The sequence below is a fragment of the Nerophis lumbriciformis genome, linkage group LG01 (genome assembly GCF_033978685.3).
Source record: "Nerophis lumbriciformis linkage group LG01, RoL_Nlum_v2.1, whole genome shotgun sequence".
NCBI lineage: Eukaryota > Metazoa > Chordata > Actinopteri > Syngnathiformes > Syngnathidae > Nerophis > Nerophis lumbriciformis.
The window spans coordinates 33,933,969-33,943,816 of record NC_084548.2 but is presented as its reverse complement, the minus strand read 5'-3'; positions in this window follow the sequence as shown (position 1 = coordinate 33,943,816).

Sequence of the window (9,848 nt, the reverse complement as noted above, 5' to 3'; positions counted from 1 at the left end):
CGTACTGCGTCCTGGGCTGCGTGACTGCGTCCATAGGCGGAGGAGGGAGGGGGAGCCGCGGGGAGGTGCCCCCCCCCCCCTCCACACACACACACACACACGCCAATATTGGAGACTGACGCATTTGTCACTTTGTTTAAAATTAAATATTTAACACTGCTTTAATTCATCGTTAGATCCATCAAGTCCCTGGCCCACCTCCCCCTGGCTGCATGGATCTTTGAATTGTTGTATAAGGGCCGTTGCTTTAACCTACCCACGCTATTTTCCACATCTTCTATCATACTTGCCAACCTTGAGACCTCCGATTTCGGGAGGTGGGGGGCGGGGGGCGTGGGCGGGGGTGAGGTGGGGGCGTGGTTGGAGGCGGGGGCGTGGTTGGGGGCGGAGTTAAGAGGGGAGGAGTATATTTACAGCTAGAATTCACCAAGTAAGGGGGCGACTTGTCCAGGGTGTACCCCGCCTTCCGCCCGATTGTAGCTGAGATAGGCTCCAGCACCCCCCCGCGACCCCAAAGGGAATAAGCGGTAGAAAATGGATGGAAGTATTGGGCAGCACGGTGGAAGAGGGGTTAGTGCGTCTGCCTCACCAGGGGCGCCGCTAGGGATTTTGGGCCCCATGAAAATATTTTTTACAGGGCCCCCAACACAGTGTCATTATTTTTTCTGTATTATAATTTCATCATCATTAGGGGCCTCTCTGGGCCCCCCTCCATCATGGGCCCCTAGAATCCGTCTCCTTTACCCCCCCTTTTCGGCGCCCCTGTGCCTCACAATACGAAAGTCCTTCTTCTTTTCGTGTCTTTGAAGCATGTGGTTATATGACAGTTTCCCATTTCTTTACACAGTCTTTTACATTGTCCTGAGTAGTCGTGAGTTCAATCTCGGGATCTTTCTGTGTGGAGTTTGCATGTTCTCTCTGTGACTGCGTGGGTTCCCTCCGGGTACTCCAGCTTCCTCCCACCTCCAAAAACATGCACCTGGGGATAGGTTGATTGGCAACACTAAATTGGCCCTAGTGTGTGAATGTGAGTGTGAACGTTGTCTGTCTATCTGTGTTGGCCCTGCGATGAGGTGGCGACTTGTCCAGGGTGTGCGCCGCCTTCCGCCCGATTGTAGCTGAGATAGGCTCGAGCGCCCCCTGCGACCCCAAAGGGAATAAGCGGTAGAAAAATGGATGGATGGATGGATGGGCTTCTGAGAGCTTCAAAAGGTAATGAATAAAAGTTGTTGATAAACACGCAATTATTTTAATAATTAAATATGGTCCTTTTAAATGAATTATTATGATAATTTAAAATAAATCATTTAAAATATGTTTATTTTAATGTATAATTCTATGGCTGGATGTAATAAGAGTCAGAAAAAATACAAATAAAAATACAATTCATTTTAATGATTTTAGCAAAATATAGTAAAAATGTATTTAGTTTTGTTTTTTTTAATTAATAAATATATTTATTTTTAGGTAAGATAAACATAATAATACAATTTATCTCTAGTCTGGATGATTTAGTTCTTGTCATCCTGTTGTCCTCCCGTCTCTTCCCCGAGGATGGCTCCATGAGCTGGGCAAACGCCTGGAGATGCCCTCCGTCAACAACACGGTCGGCGGCCCGTCGGTGCGCAGCTCGTACATCGCCGCCCTCTACTTTACCCTCAGCAGCCTGACCAGCGTCAGCTTTGGCAACGTGTGCGCCAACACGGACGCCGAGAAGATCTTCTCCATCTGCACAAGGCTAGAGGTGCATGCAGCATACCCCTTCCCCTTCGAGCTTTTCTGGATGAAATGAAATTATTTTTTCCAATCATTTTGGAACTTGCAAGCGTATTTCTTCTTCTTACTCGTCATCGTCGCCATGTCTCTTCTTCGTTCTTCTGCTTCGTCTCCTTCTTGTTGTGTGTGCAGTTGTGCACTGAGCTCCAAAAGCCGTATATGTTATTGTAGAGTCCCGGAAGAGTTAGTGCTGCAAGGGATTCTGGGTATTTGTTCTGTTGTGTTTATGTTGTGTTACGGTGCGGATGTTCTCCCGAAATGTGTTTGTCATTCTTGTTTGGTGTGGGTTCACAGTGTGGTGCATATTTGTGACAGTGTTAAAGTTGTTTATACAGCCACCGTCAGTGTGACCTGTATGACTGTTGACCAATTATGCCTTGCATTATCATTAAACCAGTTAAAAAAAACCTACAACGTGTCAGCATTTCTTGACATCTAGGAGTAAAGACCATTGTTAAACCCATCCGACGCTACGTTTTATGTGACTGGGCCAGTACACTATTTATATGGAGGAAAAGTGGACACCTGAACAGCATGTGGCTGTTAAGGGGTGAAGGTTTCAAGTGAGAGAGTACGTTAAAGGTGGTGTCTTTAAGGCACGCCCCCAATATTGTTTTCCGGGTGGAAATTGGGAGAAATTCGGGAGAATAGTTGCCCCGGGAGATAGTCGGGAGGGGCACTGAAATTCGAGTCTCCCGGGAAAATCGGGAGGGTTGGCAAGTATGGGGGGGTCGCAGCTCACTGCGGGGTCGTTCTCCCGGGATGCAGAACGGACATCTCCGGAAAAAGCGTGAAGGTAGGAGTATGATTTATTGTCATAAATCCTACACATTACCAAAAGACAGGAACCAAACAAAAGGAAAGCGTGCCGTTCGCACGAGAAGCTAAAGAACCAAAAGTTAGCACTGGAATCATGAACTACAAGCCAAGAAACAAGAAATCAACCTACGTGTTGCATACAGCAAACAATGACGCCAGACTGAGCGTGGTGAGCAAGGTGAATAAAATAGCTCTCTGATTAGTGGTTGACAGCAGCTGAGCGTGGGACCACTAACCAGAGGCAGGTGAACCCAATTAATCCCCATGGTGACCAAAATAAACCCAGGAGTGCACACAACAGGAACTTAAGGAATCCAAAACTAACAGAACATCACTAACCAAAACATGATCTGGACCACGGATCATGACATTTCCTCAAGAATTGGTTCAAGAATGGTATTCATTTAATGAGTCAGCTTTTTACGGCGCCCCTAAAGGGACATGGATGTTTTGCGAGATCTCACAATACTAAAATAGAAATCAATAAACTTCTCCCACGGATGATGGGTAGACTCCTCCATCGCTTTGTCTGTTTTACTTTCGGTTCACTGACATAGGAAAAAAACATTTTGCGAAATCTCGCAAAACATTTTTTTCCCTCCATGTCCCTTTAGGGGCTCCGTAGCTTTTCAATAAGGAAGGTCAACTTTTGAATTACCAAGAATTTATCAACCATTTTAAGATCCCTATGACTTCCAAACAATTGCCATTGTATTTGATGCCATTCCATCAGGTGTTGTTATGTTGAACAGGGCTTATTCATTTCCTCTGCGTCCTGGGCATGACGCTAAAGTGCATCCGGCAGTGGAGGCTCCTCTAAGGGGTCTTGGGGCACTAGGAGGTTAACCCCTTTACTACTGTTACCCCAGGTGGCCCTTGGCAAAGGCCTAGTACATGACTGCCCCCTAGCCAGGGATACGGTGAAGACCTCAACGGCAGAGCAGGCGGAAGACGGTAGATGTAAGAACCACCACAACGGCTGCGATGGCGGAAGAATGCACCCCCACATCCATGTGGGCCCAGTTATGGGGAAATAACAACCCAAGACCTCAACGGTGGAACAGACGGAGGATGATTGCTAACCCTATGGAGCGTCACAATGGCTGGGATGGCGGATGAAGGCTGCAGCAGAAAAGGGTCCCCAGTCGTCTTGGACTCCATGCCACTGGACCCTGACCCGGATCTGTCAAGGATCGTGTGGTGACTGTCTGTGCACCAGTCTCCCAAACAAAGTCACGCACAGGCATCCTCCATAAAGGGATACCACCCTACCAGGTGGATCGTCATATTCGCTTCGAGTGACCGCCGATGATGACTCATTTCCTCTTTCTGCTGTAACAACTGTGAATGATCCACTTGACACTCCTGTGGGGAAACTTTGTTTTTATCAGAAAAATAGCAGAAAAATCCGCAGCTTATTCCAAAATGATTGTGTTTGTCTCCTATGTAATTGCGCTCTGGAATAATGTTGTGAATGACATCTGCTGGGTCAAAACGTGGTCCCTTCCTAACAGGTATTTACTTACCAACAAATTCAAAGAGATTTCTTTCAAAATCATTCACCGTTATTACCCTGTAAAGACTGTGATGGTTAGATACAAGAAGGACATTGATGTTCCCTGCACCTTATGTAACATGCATCCAGAGACTGTTTACCACCTGTTTTAGACTTGTGAAAGCACTCGATCACTATGGCAGAGCATCTGTCCTTTCATCCTGGACAATATTCATGACAAATGTGTGCTTTGTTTTAAAGATGTGCTATTTGGATTTACACTGATTGAAAAAATTAAAATAATAATAATTTTACCTTTGCATCCTCATTATACTATTGGCTAAGTTTTATATTCAAAAATCTAAGTTTCTCAATACCCGACCTGTTTTTTGTGCCTTTAAAAAAGAATTAGAACTCTACTTTAAAACACTCTCTACCTCTAACAACCAAAAAGCTGTGAAAACTATGATGCTGTGTTCCAAATTTAAATTATTTACGGAACTTGTGTGAGCCTATGGCTTGACACTTTGTTACATATATATATATATATATATATATATATATATATATATATATATATATATACGTATATGTATATATTGCATTCTATTTTAGTTATTTTATTGAGTTTACAACCCCCTGGCGCTCTTTTGTACTGTTTCTGTACTTAAAAAAAAAAATTAAAATAAAAAAGTAAACATGGCTCCGGTTTTAAAGATTTGCTATTTGGATTTAACCAGTATAAGAAAAAATTTGAAAATGTATTTTACCTTTGCAACCTCATTATACTATTGACTAAGTTTTATATTCATAAGTTTCTCAATACCCGACCTGTTTTTTGTGCCTTTAAAAAAGAATTACAACTTTACTTTAAAACGATTTCTACCTCTAACAACCAAAAAGCTGTGAAAACTATGATGCTGTGTTCCAAATTTGGATTATTTACAAAACTTGTGTGAGCCTATGCCTTTACACTTTGTTACATATATATATTTTGCATTCTACATTAGTTAGTTTATTGAGTTTCCAATCCCTTGGTGCTGTTTTGTACTGTTATTATACTTGTTTTGGTTATTATTGTTTCGTTGCTTGTTTGTAAATGTTGAATATTATAAATAAAGGTTTATAAAAAAAATGTAAAAAGTAAACATGGCTCCAACTCTAGTAGGTCTCAGTTGTGGCGCATTTGTGGCAATTTCAAGGATTTTTGTGCAATCAAAGCCCACATTTTCTGAGCGGAATTCTTGCGTGTAGAATATTAGGAAGGAAGAGAGCAAGAATTTTGACAACCAGCAAGGAAGATTAATCTAAGTGTATCCTGTTTTAATTTTGGTTTGTTTCCTGGTATGTAAAATAATGCTAAAAAAAAATAACCACAATATAGCAAAGTGTTTTACCCTAATTGATTGGGTTATTTTGTTCGAAGAAACCTTTAGTTTTGATGTGCATGCCTGTGTGGGTCTAAAACACCACAATATAAGGTTTTATGTAGGTTATAAGGTTTTATTCATCTCTCTGTTTACAGATGTGTTTCCCGCCAATGTTTTACTCATTTCTACGACCATGGCTGGTCTGACACACCAGGCACTGTTTTCAAAAATCATATAGCACATAGCATCATTGGTTTAATTAAAACAGCTAATCCCTTAGCTTTGTTTACACATTTTTTTACTAATAATTAGGGATATATACCGAGTACCGGTATATTTTGGTACCTGTTCTTATTTGGCTCGGTCCAGGAGGCCCATTAGGTTTCTGGACAAATGATACGGCTATCGATATTTCATTTAGCTGATCGTCGGAATGATGACACGCTGTCACATTCACTTCAGGTATTGCTTCTTTGCGTAAAAAAAACGACACAGGTACGATCTGATAATCAGCTTGGTATAATCACAAATAAGGAAGCAATACCACACAAAAGTCTCTCACTCACGATCAGCTGTCCTTCTAGCGATCAAGTAATCCACAGGCCAATATTAAGCCACTCAAAAAAGTGAAAATTTAAGTAATATAATAATTCACAAAGTTCCTCAGAAGCAAGATAACATCTGCTGACAGGTCTGTAGTCGTCAGAGGTGTGGACTCGAGTCACATGACTTGGACTCGAGTCAGACTCGAGTCATGAATTTGATGACTTTAGACTCGACTTGACAAAATGTAAAAAGACTTGCAACTCGACTTAGACTTTAACATCAATGACTTGTGACTTCACTTGGACTTGAGCCTTTTGAATTGACATGACTTGACATGACTTGCTACTTTCCCCAAAACCCAAAGATGAAAAAGTTATTCGGGAGCGCTCCGTATTTTTCATTGTGTACTTGTCTATCAGCGTTGCGTGTGTCAGCTGGTGTGGTCTCAGTACAACAGCCAAACAAATTAGATCTACTTTGTTTTCATCACACAGCATTCATCCAATCAAATTGCAGGACAACCAAAGAAGAAGACATGTCCAAACCACACGCCAGTGAACAAAAAATGATACCTAAAATAATTTTGTTTGGGTATAAAAATTACGAGGTGGTCAACACAAAACGGTTTGCAGTATGCAACACATGCGGTTCGAAAATTACTGATGGAGAGGCAACAACTTCCAACTTCGTCCGGCATTTGAAGTTGCACAAAGAACGGTAAGTTTTGAATGAAAGATAACGTTTATTGGCTAAGTAACGTGACTTTTATTTGCTGTGTAGTTAAATCAGTGAGGCTGTAAACTCACTGCTAACGTTATAACGTTATTGCAAACACGGGAATCTGTTGCAGTTCACTACCTTATTCATAATTTTTGTTCAGTGATTTTTTTAAGCAGGGTTACGTTAGTCAATATATCACACGTAACGTTAGACGGCGGTCAGCAGCACCGCGTATTTTAGCCACCTAAAAAAAGACAAAAATAGTAAAATAAAGGTCAGTTAAAACGTATACTATATTATGAATATGAGTACCGTTTTAGCTAGCTTGCTGACATACTGTTGGTTGTTTACCTCAGTGGTCCCCAACCACCGGGCCGCGGCCCGGTACTGGTCCGTGGATCGATTGGTATCGGGCCGCACAAGAAATATATATATATTTTTTTCTTTTTTTAATTAAATCAACATAAAAAACACAAGATACACTTACAAGTAGTGCACCAACCCAAAACAACTCTCTCCCCCCTTTTGTTCTGGGCATTGAACATGAAGACTCTTCCTTCACTGTTCCGAGTGGCCATGAGAGTCTTGGCAGTGCCTGCCTCCAGTGCTCCAGTGGAGCGAGTTTTCAGCCATGGTGGCATCATACTACGCCCCCATCGTGCACAAATGACTGACAGACTCTTGGCTAATTAGGTCTTTTGCAAATGCAATGCAGCATAGGGCCCTGACATATAAAAAGTACAACTTTTTTGTTATGTTCACGTATATGTCATGTTTTTTCAATATTAACACTTTTGTACAAATAAGTACATTTGCACTTTATTTTTCAATGTGTTTGTTCTGTAAAGGAATGAGTTAATGTTTAAAATGACTGGTTAATAGTGCTATTATAAAGTGCAATGTCAGCACAATTTTCTTTCCTGCAATTTAAAATGCACTTGTTTTAATAAATAAATACAGCGTTTGAAAAGCATACACAATCTGTGTTAATATATTAGTCTGTGGTTAAAAGGACTTGAAAGGACTCGAAACTCAAAATGCAGGACTTAGGACTTGACTTGAGACTTTCCAGTCTTGACTTTGGACTTGACTCGGGGCTTGCCTGTCTTGACTCGGGACTTGACTCGGACTTGAGGGCAAAGACTTGAGACTTACTTGTGACTTGCAAAACAATGACTTGGTCCCACCTCTGGTAGTCGTCGTATGACGACACTCCATTGTGCTGCGTTTATGTGGTATCAAAACACACCTTGGCTAAATGCACACTCACGACCCACCTAACACGCTAATCGATTGTATTGATTTATATTATACATTTTATATGATAAATCATGTAAAAGGTCTGCGCTCTGCACAATAATAATATGAGTACAGTGTGGTATGATTTGTTTGTGTCAAGACATTCTTGAAAAGTTAAAGAAACATCGTGGTCACATTTGCACAAGTCAACATGTCCAAAAAGCTATTCTCCTTCTTGTCTATTACTGATAATTGTTTCATGTTTCGGCATGATGTGGTGTTAGCGTTTCAAATGATGCGGAAGACAGCAGGTCGCTTGCAGGTAAGATAATGATTTCATTCCAAGACGCAAGGTAAAACACAAAACCTAGGTGCAAATCCTAGTTTGGCATGAACTTTGAGCGTAGTTCGAGGCTAACTTAGCGTAGCGTGACACAATACATGAAAAGTGAAGCAGCAGCAAATAGCTTGCATAACCATTCTGTTAGTCGCGTATAGCAAATGGCAAACCTCTGTCGAGTGAACGGCGACACATGTATTTAATGGGGCATGATTAGCATCAATCCTTAGGTTGGAACACTGATCACAAAGTAAATGCAGGTGCGTAAGCTTCGCATCCCTGGCAACAAAACAAAAATAAAGGAGCCAAGTGGCGCTAGGAACAAAACTAAACTCCGATATACATTATGAAGAATAATACTAAGCATAAGCAAGCCAAAGTGTTGTATCATTTCTCACTTTCTCTATGCGTTTTGATTACAATTTAATGGCCTCGTGTTGTCTATCGATCCTGTCATTCAGCCTAGTTCACGTATTGTTTAACATCAATAATATTTTTTGGAGACTACCTGGTTCCCGACTCTCTTGCGCATCCTCTTCCTCTGCATTTGTTGCGACAGAAACCTTTTTTCTGCCCACGTTGCTGGTGGTCAATGGCTTTGAAGTTCAGAGTTTAGCGATGCTGTTAGCTTTTCTTACCAGCGTTTCTCTCACTAAGCCAAAGAGCTCTGTAATTATGGTCAAAATCCGTGGTCAGGTGCGATGCTTAAATAGACTGAAAACTCTGAATCAATGCAGAGCTATTTCCAGTCCAGGACGTCTCTTAAAAGGAGTAATAAAGAAATGGAGATAAAGTTCATTTGGTTTCAATGAATATAGTTCTTGAGAAATATGTGTCTTGCAGTGGTTGTGGTTGGCCTCTCTCAGAGCCATATTAAATGGATTATACTTGTATAGCGCTTTTCTCCTCTCAAGGTAATCAAAGCGCTTTATTCCTATTTCCACATTCACCCATTCACACACACATTCACACACTAATGGCAGGACCTGCCATGCAAGGCGCTAACCACGACCCATCAGGAGTAAGGGTGAAGTGTCTTGCCCAAGGACACAGCATACGTGACGAGGATGGCAGAAGCTGGGATCGGACTTGGAACCCTCAAGTTGCTGGCACGGCCGCTCTAGCACCCAAGCCACGCCGTTCCCCATTATATTAGATCCCTAAAATATTAGCAACATGATGCAATGCAGTTTTACATCAGTGCAACAACAACCACAATTATATATATTGTTTATTATTGTGAACATATTCTAAAAGCCCCTATGTTTGACTTCCTTCAATTTTTAGACTGGACATTGCATGATGAATTAACATTAACTTTTACACACCATTAACAATAATGCTTGATCCACATTAGGATCATAAGCTATTACAATACTGTAATGTATTAAAGGGGAACATTATCACCAGACCTATGTAAGCGTCAATATATACCTTGATGTTGCAGAAAAAAGACCATATATTTTTTTAACCAATTTCCGAACTCTAAATGGGTGAATTTTGGCGAATTAAACGCCTTTCTATTATTCGCTCTCGGAGCGAT